The 13,985-nt window shown below is 40.3% G+C and overlaps 1 protein-coding gene across 4 annotated transcripts in view; it reads left to right on the top strand.

The window, feature by feature from the left end:
- Positions 1 to 13,985, top strand: part of CCDC6 (coiled-coil domain containing 6) — a 50,836-nt gene that overhangs the window by 596 nt on the left and 36,255 nt on the right. The window lies entirely within an intron of this gene.

The following is a 13,985-nucleotide window of genomic DNA, read 5'->3' as shown; positions in this document are numbered from 1 at the left end:
CGGCGGTTGAGGCGAGTTTACGGGCTGTCACCGCGGCCCGGCCGGGGGAGGGGGGGGGCGGGCGGGCGGGCAGGTGGGGTCACCTCGCGCCCTTCGCGCCGTCCCTGGGCCCTCAGCGGCGACCAAGGTCCTTGCGGGACCGGGAGCGAAACCGGCGAGGAACTGAGGTGGTTCCCCCGCCGCCTCAGACCCGCGTGGCCGGCCCGGCTCTCCGCGGGGAGGCGGCCCCGCCGCCCCTGCCCCGGCTGCCCGAGCGGCGAGGGCTCGGAAGGGGCGGCTGGCGGGGCTCCGAGGAGAGGAGCGGTAAGGGCCGTGCAGAGGAAGGGCGATGCTGAATGTTCCCTGAAGTTTCTCAAAGTAGAGATTTTCTTCGAGTTTATACTCGTAATCTGCGGAGATTATGGATTATCTCTTCAGCCGTCACCTCTTCCGTCGCTGTGCAGAAACAGCGAGTTGCAGGATAGCGTCTTAGTCATGAAGAAATATTTGGTTTATTTGTATTGTTTTTGTTAGCTGTGGTATTTCAAGAGGTTATTTAAAAACTCATTTAAAATAAACCCCTTAAAAACAATGCGAGTAACACACACCACTCTGTCCCGGGAAGAGCTCAGCTACTGGTTTATGAGCACTGCGAGGATAACTTGGAATTTAACATCATTTTATATGATGCTGTTAGGCATCAATTCTCAGTAAAATACCTGTGAAAGTACAATAAATGTGACATTGTTTTCTTCTCTATGAGTTGGGAGTTTAGGAGTTCAGGTTAGGGTTTGGTGGGTTTTTTTTTTTTGCTAATTCAGTGGTTAGAGTGATCATTTAGGTGTTGTAATGATTATGGCCTGCATGCAAGAAAAGTAGGTAACTTGTTAAAGACTGATTAAAGATAACCCCGATACTTGTGTACGCTGTCCTGTACATCCTTGCCAGTGCAGATAGAGATGCCTTGAGAGAGACTGATCCCACCTGCATGTGCTCGTTCTCTTCTCTTCTCTTCTGATTTTCACAGGGGTTACTTTATTCCAAGTGTAATGGCTATTTTATTGATAATCGGTGTTTTCATTGTCGATATATCCAGCAAAGAAATGGAGCTTGTCTAGGCAAACCTATCATCTGTTCCTAGTAGTAAGCATTCAATGTCTAGCAGGATGTGGGCAGGAAGAGTGCATGAAATACAATACAGAAGTAATTTATTCATGGATGACAAATATAGCGCTAGTCGGGGAAACGTGTGCTTTGTTAATACTTTACGAGAAGAGAATGTGTCTTGATTAGGTAGCAGCAGAGTGCCTTCTAATGTTGAAAGAGGCTAAGACATCTTGTCAGTCAGACATTTTCTCTTTGCCTGGTAGAAAGGCACAGCATCTTTCTGAACCCCTGGTAGGTGTATTGTTTGTAAACAACTTGAGAAAATGGTCATGTGCATTGAAGTTCTTTAGGCACTGTCTCTAGGGACTGATTATCTTATATTTTCGTCAGATTTTAATTTACAAAAAGGAAGTATTTTTCTTAAATCTAAAACTCAGTCTGTATGTTTTTGACATCTTGGATAGAGAGAAAAGGTGTTAGACTTCTATAGCAACCTGTAGGCTGTCTGGAAAACTGGCATCTTTAGCAGACACTCTGTCTTTGGTATGCTAAACTGCGTGCATAACTGAGCAAACCACTTCTAATTCAGCAAGCGGCAAAATAATGAATGCAAAACATAACTTTTTTCAGGCCACTGTGACTTTGTGCTGTGGTTTACATAGTCTGTAATGTAAACACATTTGCAATCAAAATGCTTTGTTGGGTTGCTCTAGTATACAAGTGATTGGAGATGAACTTTACTGGAACGTTGAAATGTGTGCCATTTGCATGTAAAAGTAATTAAGTAGAAAGTTTTCTGATTTTTTTCCATTGTAATTCTAAACCTTCGTCAATTTACTCCTCCACCAGCCAGGCCAAGCTCCTCGCTGTGTTGCTGTGCTGGCAGACGGGTGCTGTGTACCAGTTTCCTGTTGTAGACATTGTAATGTCACGAATCAGCTTTGATTTTTATCAAGCGTTGAGGATGAGCTGTGAAGTGCAAATGTAACTGACAGGTAGCCAAAATAGCAGGTGAAATAACTAAACCTGTGTGCTGCGGGTGAAGGTGACTCCACCAACCACACGGCTCTTCACCTGCCAGCCTTTCACTGTCCCACCATTTGAGCTCTGTTGTGCAGGCGCTGCAAAGACTCTTCGCTTTCTCTAACTCCCACCATTGTCTTTAATGGTTTTGAATATTTTCCCTTTAAAGTTTACCAGATAGAAAGCAGTGGTCTTCTTCCTTCCTCTTGTGTCTGTGCTGGTGTGTTAATATTATATCTTCTTTGTTTCTGTGTTTGTTAAGTACAGTATTATTGGTGTCAGCGTGGATGTATACTTTGGGAATTTAAATAGCTTGGTGCATAGGATCCTATTAGTTCTATTTTGTAGTTAAACCCTTGTGTCGTAGGGTTGAAAATCAGTGTTAATTAAGCAAGCATAGGAGACCTACATTAAGTAGCTGCACTTGGAAAACTAACTGAGAAAAGGTGTTGACTTGGCAGGCTTGTATGCTTGCTAAATTCATACGAACTCTCATCTAAAACATGTAAAAACAGATGCTGCTTTAATACTGAAATTGGTAAAAGTAGCTTGGACTAAGCGTATGTCCAAAAAGATGTGCGAACTCTACTCCTTCCAGTAGCCTGAAATGCAAATGAAACTGTGCTGTTGCTTGTGTGCAAGACTGTGAAATTCAGTAAATATACGTGATAACTTTATCTCACCTGCTATTATTGGTAACAAACTGTGAGGGAGGGAGCAAAGCGGGGAGAAAGCTAGGTAAATTTGAAGTGTTATCTAGCAGTTCAAGAACATTATATTACAAGATGCAAACTTTCAGATCAAGTATTAAGAAGAAATAACTAAGATCACTTGACCCATTTGCAGAGAGTTCATTTATCAGTATTTGGCAGTCTTTAGTTGTATAATATGGTATGTTTCTGCAAGGTCTTGTTTAGGAAACGGAACAGGTGGTGCCAAGGTTGGGAAAAATCACATGCCTGAAGATCTGAGATGCTCTGTGTATTTTAGATGTGAAGTAGTGAGTTTTGGTTATAATGCTGCTTGACCAGAAGTGGATTTCCTGTGTGAACTTACTTAATTTTTTGGTGAAAAAGGTCTACCAAGGAGATGTCATATTTAATGGCTTAAGTCTGGGACAGCACAACTTCTCTAGTTAAATAAGAGTACCTTCAAAGCTGGGTGGTGGTGGTGGGGTGACTGCTTTTCAAAAGGCTGAATTGTTGTGTGTGACAAAAGCTGAAATACTTCAGCTGGGTGTAGGTATGTCTTGGTCAGAAAGTTTCTTTTGAAATCAGTAGAACTTGGATTTCTAACTTCTTTTTTCTACCTTTCAGTGTTTGATGTAACAAAGTCATCCCATTTCAGTGAAAGCCATGTAACCTTTAACTGATACTGAAGCTTTTTGGCTTTCTTTGTTATTGTTTTGAACTGACAGGCCTCATACAAACAGAGTGCTTTTAATAACAAAAAGCGTTTTAGTCCCTGATTGCTACAGGTACGTACATGCTTACTCTTGGATGTTAGATTCAGTAATTTAACTCATGTAAATTGGCCTATTATAGTCAGGCATCTTCTGTAGTGTTAGAAAAATAAAGTATAATAAGCCTTATTCTGTTACTTATTTTTTCAACTGAGATGAAGATAGTGTTTTTGTGAAGTCTTAATTTAAAAATGTTCCTGCCCCAGAATGCTTGATGTAGCAGTTTTAATGCTTTATTACATAGATTTTTACAAAGAACAGTTTCTCTTTTTTTTTTTTTTTTTTTCCCTTGCTTTGTAGGGAAGGGAATTGTAGTTTGCTTTGTAGGGAAGGGAATTATCCTAGAAATCCTGATTTCTGGTGCTGTGTGGATCCCCACCAGGATCCTCAATTCGGATGAGACGGACTGATCCAAAACGCCAATGGCATCCGTAACACTCGGATGCTGGTTTTTGTGGGCCTGCCGTGCGTTCTCACCGTCTGGTAGCGATTGCTACAGCACGTGCTGGCAGAGGGCCTTGGGACACGGGGCTGCTGTGGGTTGCCAGTGGCAGTATTTTACTGCAAGACCTCTGCTACCCTTGTCTCTGTAGCTAAACCTGCGCCTCTGCACCTTGGCTCTCAGCTTGACTTTTTTTATTCCCTGAGCGCTAGCAGAGGGCAGTTGCATCTCCTGGCTTCTCAGTCTCCTCTGTGTTTCTGCAGAGCAATGTGAACAGCCTCCGACTAGTTGGGAGAAACAACAGGGGAAAAAAAAAAAGGCTTACTCGGCTTTGATTTCCTCTCCCCTACTCACAAATCCTGAAGAAATTTGTTGCTTCTGATAACAGCCATCTCCTGAAAAAAACCAGGCTTTCTGGGACTTGCAGATTGGAAAAATCCTGTGTGGTATTGTAGACTTATTACAGTTTGCTCAATAAACAACCAGATTTAGATGTTGGAAATAAATATGATCTTAGCATTTTGTTTTCAAGGAAGTGTGCGGTGGGATTTGTATGTGTATATGCATGTAATCTGCTGTCGTGGGTCTGCATAGAAAATGTCAGCCTGGATAGATAGTTTGGGGAAGTGATTGGGTGTGCTGTATTGTTGAAAAATCCCCTGCAGAATTGCTTTTTAACAGCTTTATTCATTCCTGGAGTTTGCACCAGAATTTCAAAGCAGGACACCTGTTTCACTACAGAGTATGTCTATTAATAGTAGAAGAAAAGGCAGGATAGGCTAACTGAATCAAAATGTGAACCTTTGAAAGGTGGTCACTTAAGGGTAGGGGGATGAATGAAAGCAATCAATTACTAGCAGCTAGAGGTAAAAAGCAAATCAAGAGGGCAAAGAGATTATTTTACAAGAGGTATCTGTAAGTCTTTTATTTACTCTTTTATTTTAGGTCTTGCTTGTGTGAAAGAGGCTGACTTACTGTTTTATGATGTCTTCTGTAGGTGTAAGAAACCTGCTTGGGGCTTTCATATCCAGCTGTGTCATTTGTAACTGATTTGTAGACAGGACTAAACTAAAAGTTGAACTAAAAAATAACATTTTAGAAATGCTTTGTTTACCTGCTTTTTTGAGTAAAGGCAACATTGTGGCTAAGATTGTTGCAAATTCATGCACAATGAAAGTCCATCTAAAATTTTTCAGGAAGAGCAAGCACATAGGAAACAAGTGTCTTGTATTTGGATTTTACATTTGCCTCAGACTCTCAAGAAGTTTCTATTGAGCTTCTACAAAATGTCTGTAAAGGAAAAAAGACGCTTAGTAATGCACTTTTAGTGTTAACTGTTTTGGCCTTTAGGTTAACGTGATAAAAGCAACGCTACTTGCCACACAGATGGCGAACTACTCATAGGAAAGTATATTATGGTTTGCTTCCATTTGGTAGTTCTGCACAGCCACAAGCATATTGAGTTCCCAGGGAAAAATGTTGTCGATGCAGTGGTAACAGCATGTTACTGTTTGCCTGTGTTGCAGGCCTTCTTGAATGCTGGTTAAAAAACAAAACACACACACAAAAAAAAACCCAGAGGAAAACTGGAAATGTTTCTGTCCTGTGTAGAACTTGATTCATATAGTTAATAAATGAGAACGCTTGAACATAGGTGCTTGTACTTTCGGGGATTTTGAGGCTTCAGAGGGTTACTAAATCATCTGCTTTGGTTTGGGTCATATCTTCATGTTCTTCTGAGTTGTTCATGCATTGAGCCTCATAACATACCTTGAAATGTGTCTTTGGGAAGGGTATCATTTTAATTTGAAGACTCACAGATTGTGCTTGGAAAGGGTCTGGTGTCCTGCCTCTGGTTCTTCCTGTCAGCTTTGTCAAGGCTGAGCTGTTGGTTCCTGCTGTGCCTTTTGGCTAGGTTAATGAGTCTTCTGAATCCACTACTTTCTCCTCATGAAGATACAGTCTGTTACAGCCATCTTGTAGTTTACTTTAACAAACTGAACTAGGCTCTCAGACTGAGATGCTGGAAAGCTAGTGTGCTGGATCTAAAATGCTGTGGTTATATGATGCACTGATCTAGTCTAAACACACTTTCCTCCTTCAAATTTGCACAAATGTTTTTGATAGCTTAATTAGGAACTGGCAGGCTTTCTTTTTCTTTTTCTTTTTTTTTTTCTTTCTTTTCATCCAGTATCATTGGTTGTCCTCCGTGAGCTTACTGTTGTGTGCTCTGGCTAATTTGGCAGAAATGCAGGAGCACAACCTGTGCCTCTTCCAGTTCTCATTTGTACTGCTGGGTTGTCCAGCAGCACTTGATTTGGTGCTAGTAATTGAGGAGCCATAGTCTCAGGAAGGGTATTTTCCCTTTTTCTGGGATTTTTTGAGGCTTTCGTCTGTAACCCTTCTCTTTTTCTTTTTCTTTACAGGGGTACCAACCCCTTAAGTTTCTCCCCACCCCGTATCAATTTCACCAGAAGTGAAAGTGAGCTGTGTCTCTGTTGGACCTTGGGTAGCAGTCTGTATTACAGCTTCATGCGTGAAGCTAATATGGAGTTGTTGTTTGTTCCTTCTCTTCATGTCCATTTTCTGAGAGAAACTTTGGGTTTGTAGGGTTGGTCCTTTTTTCAGAAGCACAGCTTTAGTAGAACTCAATTTGCTTCAAATGAAACAAAACATGAAGGTGTCTGTTGTTTATTATTATTTTTCACAGTCTTGCTAATTTCAGTCTTCCAGAGTTCATCAGAAGTGACTTACTGAACAGTAATGCACCATGAATATTTGGAACAACATCATGCTTAGTACATGGTGGTGTGAAATTTCTAATGAAGTTTCCCACTGACGAGTATTTTTGAGGTCAGTAAGCCACTTTGGAAATCCTGCTGTATATTTTGATTATTTTATAACCACTTTTAAATAATGTATGGCATGTATTACTAAATCAAAAAGTCATCTGGGTGCCATATAGACATCCTACACCTGCGGTTATCTTTATTACAAATAGTCCTTGGCTGAAAGATGAATCTATGCTTATCTGCTACAGCTTGTTCTCTGTAAAACAATGCTGAATGACCCTTTTTATGTTTGTGTCCTTTATACAGTAAATTAATTTGTTTCCAGTGTTGCCATTGGGTTGATACCAAACTGATAACCATCTATGTTTTGCTTGCCTTTAACTATTACACAGGAGCTCTACCTTGTTTATCCATTACTTTATTGGTGTTCCCATGTTTAATAATGGAATGTCTTTAGTCAGGAGGAATACTGGTCTATTGCTCTGAATTACATTGGGGATGGAAGTGAAATAAGAACTGAAATTTTTAGAGTACATTTGGGAATTTTTAATAATGCAAAGTTCTTGGTGTTTCTGTGGGCTTGCTATTCTGCATGGAAAGTAATTTGCTTTTCTCTTAAGTGAACTTTCTCATCGAGGTTCTATCTTGAATCGTGCGTCAGAACTGGTTTATAATCAGCTTTTATTTTAGGAATGCTGTTTAACGTTGGATTTGAACATTTACTGAGACTAACGGCCATTCTTTCTTAGTGTATCTCCAGTGACTAAAACATTTTGAAGGAGAGAGTTGTTTTATTTTTTTCTGCATTGTACACCTAACAGGTTTGCTTTGACTGAAGAAAAAAATACTAATGCATGCTACTTCTGTATATCTGCTAGAACCTTTTAGTGGATTTTTTTTTTACTAGTAAAATACAGGGTGCTTGCCTAAATGAGTGTTCCTAATACTGAGAGTTTTGCATCATTCACAACTGCTGATTTAGATGGTAGAGTAATACATAGGTGTTTTTAGAGGTTCTAGCGCTCTTGCTAATCCCAGTATTGGCAAGCTAGTACAGACAAGACTTTAGAATAATTTTTAAATCCTGGAAGTTCTGTACTTCATTTTAGTTGTGGTTTCGACTGTAATGGAGTTTAAATTTTATTGCTGATTTCAAAGGCTGAAGAAAAGTGATTTTTTTTGATTATTTTCTTATTTTCTTCCCAGAGTAGGTGCATGCTCTAGTTTTCTTACACTTGTTAATTCCATTTACTTGGCCTCCTTGCTTGTTTCCTCCTACTGCTGATAGTGACTTCGCTTAATATTGAAGTTGTTGTTTTCAAAGTCTGTAGTTTTAAGTGTTGTTATACACGGGGTGTATCTTCATGTAATAGACTGTCAGTCCTAAAGCTCCTTGTAGTAAATGAGGAAATAATACTGGCATGTAGCACTCAGCTGTGTTGAGCAAGCTTGCACATCTGCTAGAGACTTCAACAAAAGTGTTTATTTTCATGCTGCACCTCATAACATGTGCTTGGGTGGGATTGCAGGTGGGGGCTGGAAGAGCAGAAAGCGCTTGGAACAGTGACTCCACGGTGACTGCAGACCGAGTCTGGTCAGGCAGCTGGATCTATGGGGTGCTGCAGAAGGATGGCGTGCTAGTTTCTCACAAACAGAGCTTTAAATGTGATTGGAACGAAGAAACAAGACAGTGCTCTGCCAAAGGAGTGAAAATTGTCAGCAGTAGACATCTGATGTATTTTAGCATAGCCTGGTAAAAGCAGTGAGAAAAACAGTTGCTTTGCTGCTCTTTTTTGGGCAGGGCGGGGGGGGATGTAGGAAGAAGTTGCTGAATTTAGCAAACAGAGCAAGAGGTGAATCCTTTCTGCCTTTCTTGTAAAGGAAAAAAAAAGCTGAAGCAGGAGAATAATAGGGACAAATTCTACTAATTGAATTATGCACAGGATCTGGGATCTAAACTGAATGAATGCAAAAGAGACAAAGATACATTCTAGAAGAGAGGCGAAAAATACAACATAAAGCAAATTTCCATGGATCTGTAACAGAAAACATTCCTGTGATGCCTTGCTTCCAGCGCAGCAGCCTAGGGACATCCAGAAGGGAACATCTCAAGTAACACTTCTTCAGTCAAGTCTTTCTGTCTGACTGAAGAGGTGTCTTAGTTTTAATTAGGTGGACCATTATCATCCCATTTCAATGTATGGGATGAGAGAATGAAGTAAAAATGAAGGCAAGACATTTGAGGTGAGCTATTCCACAGTAAAAAGGAAAGTGTCCAAGTAGGAAACTCCAAAGCACAAATTACAGATGTGCAGGTTTCACATTTGTCTCTGGGGTGCAAGGACTCCTTGATGAAAGCTAAAGCCAATTGTGTACAGAAACATTGAAGCAATTTTTAATCCTGACGCTCGAGTGTGTAATTTTTCCAACTTTTCAGTTAAAATACAGACATTGTAGGCTAATTGTTGTTTATAGGGACAGTCCTTTCAGCTCCTGAGTCCTCTACCCCTTCATTTCTTCCGTTGCAGCAGTTTTGTTCCTGGACAAGAAGGTATTCCCTCAGCTCATCGACTGGTACTCTAATTGATGGAGAAACTCTTAGGATAAGGCCTTTTCTTCCCATCTCAGCTCTGAATTGGACTTTGTTTGAAAATTCATCTTCTGTGCATTAATATTACACACAATCTGTTTTTCAGTTTGGGCTAGACGTAGTGAGGTAGATGAGTATCTCTTCAGCTGTGCTGTAAATTGATACAGCCTAGCAGTGTCTCAGCTATCTGTGAACTTCTTCTTCAGATGTTTTAATTATTTAAAGTGCCTAAAAATGTTTCTGCTTACTACTGTAAAGCTAAGCTCTTTTTAGTTCCTCTATTGTTGTTGATGCTAGTCATAATTAAAACTCCTACCACATATATAAATAATTCCCGCGATGATACACTTCGGTCCTGAATAAAAGTATAGATGTTTCTTAACGAGTCAGACGTGATAAAACTCAACAATATTAATGGGCTGTGGTATGAAGTTATGCCTTACAGTTTAATTTCTACTTTCAAGAGAGGATGTTGGAAGATTTTTGGTTTTTCTTGTAGTGGTGGGATTTCCACTTTGTTTCCGTTCACTTTCAAATAAACAGCAAAAGCAGTTACTATGAATTTTGCAAAATGTAGCATTTTTTAATCACAGTTTTCCCAAGAGCTTTAAACAGTATGGGTTTTTCACATCTATTAAAAATGAAGAATAGAAATTTTGTCCTGGCTGGTGTTGCCAGGAATTCATTCATTAGGCAAAAGCTCTGTCCTCACAGACCTTGAAATCCTGGTTGGATCATGAGGAGGGACACCTCCAGAGTCCTTTTGTGAGAGTAAATTTCACCTGAGATGTAGATCTGCAAAACCCTCCCTTTTCTCTGAAAACTGAGACGTGTAACTGGAAGTCCTTGCTCCGTGGGTGGAAAGATGAATAGGCATTTCCTAAAAATCTCTCTGTATTAGACCTACTTCTCCATTTCTGTATGGGGTGAATATTCAAGGATGATTGTATTCCCCCCACATCCTGCAAACCTCTGTAGAGATCAGAGACAGCAGGTACAGAGCAAATGAAGTGTTTTTTCATATTTCTCGTCATATTTTCAGACATTAAATTGATAGACTTGTCTCTTGTCTTGAAAGTCTGGAAAGAGATTGTTCTTCAGAATACTGTGGTATGTACTGTAAGATGACCAAATGATGGAGAAGGAACAAACAAAATATTACTTCACTCACTGACTCCTAGGAAGGATAAGTAGAAACACTTGTTTGCTATGATGGAGTTAGAGCTAACGTGTCTTAACGGTGGGGTGGACGGTTGTGGCGGTGTGCTTCACACCCACACCTTCAGCCATAACCAACAGTGGAGGTTATGATGGCTGCATCCAGCTTGCGCTGGACTTTGGGGGATGGATGGCAACACGGTAGCCAAGGGCTGCTTGGAACAGTGACCTAGGCATCTTGCTGGTATGCAAATATGACTGTAAGTCAATCATCTTACTCTATAAATAGTGCACAGCCCAGAGCCCTCTGAGCTCCCCTGCGCAGCAGTGGGCTGCACTCCAGGGTCTCCCCTTGAGTTGGGATGCCTGTCAAGGTTACTCCTCGAGGTTGAGAGATTCCTTGCTGCAGCAGATTCTTGGCAAGTGACTAATGGCATGCTAAACTTTGAAGTCTTAGCTAAATGATATAAAGGGTTGATTGTGCATATGTAATCCTTTAGACATAAACTGTTGATCAAGTCTGGGAGTAAGATTGGATCCAGCTGCACCTAGACTCCTCTGTGAGGAGGAGTTTAGAAGGCAAGGGTGTCCTTTCTGAACCTCATGACTCAACAGGAGGGTCTCCCTGGCAGTTTTGTCTGACGCTGTCCTCTGTGCAGTAAATAATCAAGTGTACCTTGCCATCTAATCTTGTTAAACCACTGTTGCATTTACTATCAAACTTTGTCAAATAGCTGTTTTATAGCAATAAACATATTGTTGCTTTTTTCTTGCAAGTGAAGCGCATGACTCCATCCATGACAGCAGTGCTGTGCCTACTTTGTGAATGTGTTGGTTTGGAACAAGGTATGATTATATTCAATAATAAGCTTTGTCTCCAGCACTTGTGGATCACTGAGAAAGTGTTTCTCTAGAAAGCCAATGTATGTAAGAGGAAATTAGGAGAGATTTTCAAAGGAGCACTCTTAAAAGGGTATAGTTACGTTGTGTGACTCAGGGCACCTTGCTAGTGTGGGGAAAAACATTGCCATCCCTAATGATTATTTAAGGTGTATTTAAACTAGTCATTTAAAACAAACAAACAAAACCCAACAACAACAAAAAGATTTTTAAGAAAGTGAACCGAGAAATTACATGGTGAGCATCTTGTGCTATAGTCTGGAAACCTCAGAACTGGATTTTGATATAGTGGTCCAACCTAGTTTTAATAAATTCAAAGGCAGGCAGGTTGATCGATGTAGACATACCACAGGTTATGCACACCTGAAAGGAGGATCTGCAAGTGCTGAAGGCCACTTGGATCTAGAAGAGAAGGATGATGATTACACAGGGTATTTGAGCTCAGAACCCAGTGCAGAAGTGAGGAAACTTGGAGCCTTCTGCCAGGGAACAGGGAGGGTTGCTGATACCTGTGGCATGCCAGTAGCACCGTGTGCAGGATGCCATGCAGCAGTGGTCTGACCTTCTACCTGGAAAAGCTGGGTGTAACAGAGTTATACTTTGACTCTTATTATATATTCTGATGAAGGAAAAAACAAGTGTTTTGTATTTGCATACTTGCAATGATTTACCTGAGCTACATAAAGTGAAGTAGGATTTTCATGATTATTTGAGGGGGTGACTATTAAATCTCTGCTCCCTGCTTTTGTTTGTGCTCTTTTGCCTTTGAATAGAGAAACAATTGTGACAGCAAAGCTGCTTTTAACAATACTTTGCTGTGGTTGCGTTTTTAGCAGAAGTTTGTTATTTTAGAACACAGCCCACTGCCTGTTAGCACCAACAAATGTACCACTGGGAACAGAAGCTGTGTAGTAAATTAGTCACCTAATAGCCTATTCTTCTACTGAATCCTTTGCTTTTCCTGCTCTGAAACTTTGGAAGTGTGCAATATTGAGTTTGCTAATTGGTCAGTCCAGCAAAGTGTCTTTTATAGTTAATGAAACAAGCAAAAAAGTGTTTAAAATATGTTAGTTTAAGAAGCGTATATGCATTAGACATCTGATATTACAGAATAATTTGGACTGATTTGCTGCAGTACTACATTTCTTGTAGGCTCTAGTATTGAGTGGTGGTGTTGCTGAGATTTAAGCTGTTGTTGATTATTGGTTTCTAAATAGCACGACACAACCAGATTACGTTAAACTTGAGTATTTTAGATGCAATTCAAACAAAACCACAGCATTTTAAAAGGATGGTAATTCTAATGATCATTCAGGGTGTGGAAAATAAATTTAAAACAAAACAGTATATGCCACAGTAGTAGCTATAAGCAATTTGATCTCTTTTTTCTATCTTTATGTTCAGAAACATGCACATTCAAAAATTCAGGCAAACTAAACATAAAACTACAAACCTAGTTATGTGTATATGTGCATCCTTTTTATGTTTTTCAGCAACTTTTATGCTGAGGTTGAACAAAAGCAAAACCTGTTCCATGTGCTTCTGTATTCTATTTGTTGTACACTTATTGATTAACTAGCAAACTATTTACAGTACAAAAAATTCACCAGTAAACTAGCAGTGTCACTGGCAGCCTGAGTGTAAAGCAACACCCTCTTTCAAGTAGTCATTGGTGAACTATTAATGCAGGGAGGTATTGCAAACTTCGGTTCAGTGTTTGATATGACAATGTGATTTTGTTTTCCATTTTTGCTGTCTTTGTCAAAGTAAAGCTACAGTTAGTCAGGTACAAACTCACAAAAATGGGGAAGACCCTAGCAAAAAGCAGACGTACCTTCTGCTGGAGCGATGTTGCCTGACCTTTGTGCTGGGAACGGTCACTTGTCTCTGCTGGGCTGAGAGGGGAGCTGTGTAATATGGCCCCATTCTTACTGCCTTCCTGGCCATGTTTGCACATGCGGTCATCGTGGTCCTTCTGAGGAACATTCAACATAAGTGTATTTTTAAGAAGTATTTTGTTTGTATGCAGTTAACTTGAAGACGTAGGTGAGTTGGGCTTGTTGCTTGTATGTGCTGTACTCATTTTACGCAAGCATTGGAAATCCATTGCTACTGAAAACGCAAGAAGTGCAGGAAACATACACTTCGTGTGCGTGTGCAGTGATGAAATGGAGAAACAGCTTCATGAAACAGAGCGATTTGGAAAGGTCTGTGAGCTAGATTTAATTTTCCTGCTAGGTCATTCCTGCCTTGGCCTGTAACTTCTATTGGCTCAGGTTACAGCTCTTGTGCACTGGAAGCAGAAACTCCAGCCCTGATAACCGTCTGGGAGCTTGTTCTACATGGTGATGTTTAAGCGACTGAAAAATAAGCGCTATAAAGCATGTGTCTACTGAATAGTCAGGTTGTTAAGGTTGTAACATTGAGCGCTCAAAATAGGAAATATTTAAATATAAGTTTGCCTCTACATCCTTGCTACCTTTCCTTTGTGGTGCTTTATTACCGTATACTCTTTAATTACATTAAGACTTG

The sequence above is a fragment of the Grus americana genome, chromosome 7 (genome assembly GCF_028858705.1).
Source record: "Grus americana isolate bGruAme1 chromosome 7, bGruAme1.mat, whole genome shotgun sequence".
Taxonomy (NCBI): domain Eukaryota; kingdom Metazoa; phylum Chordata; class Aves; order Gruiformes; family Gruidae; genus Grus; species Grus americana.
This window is presented reverse-complemented; position numbering and strand designations above follow the sequence as displayed.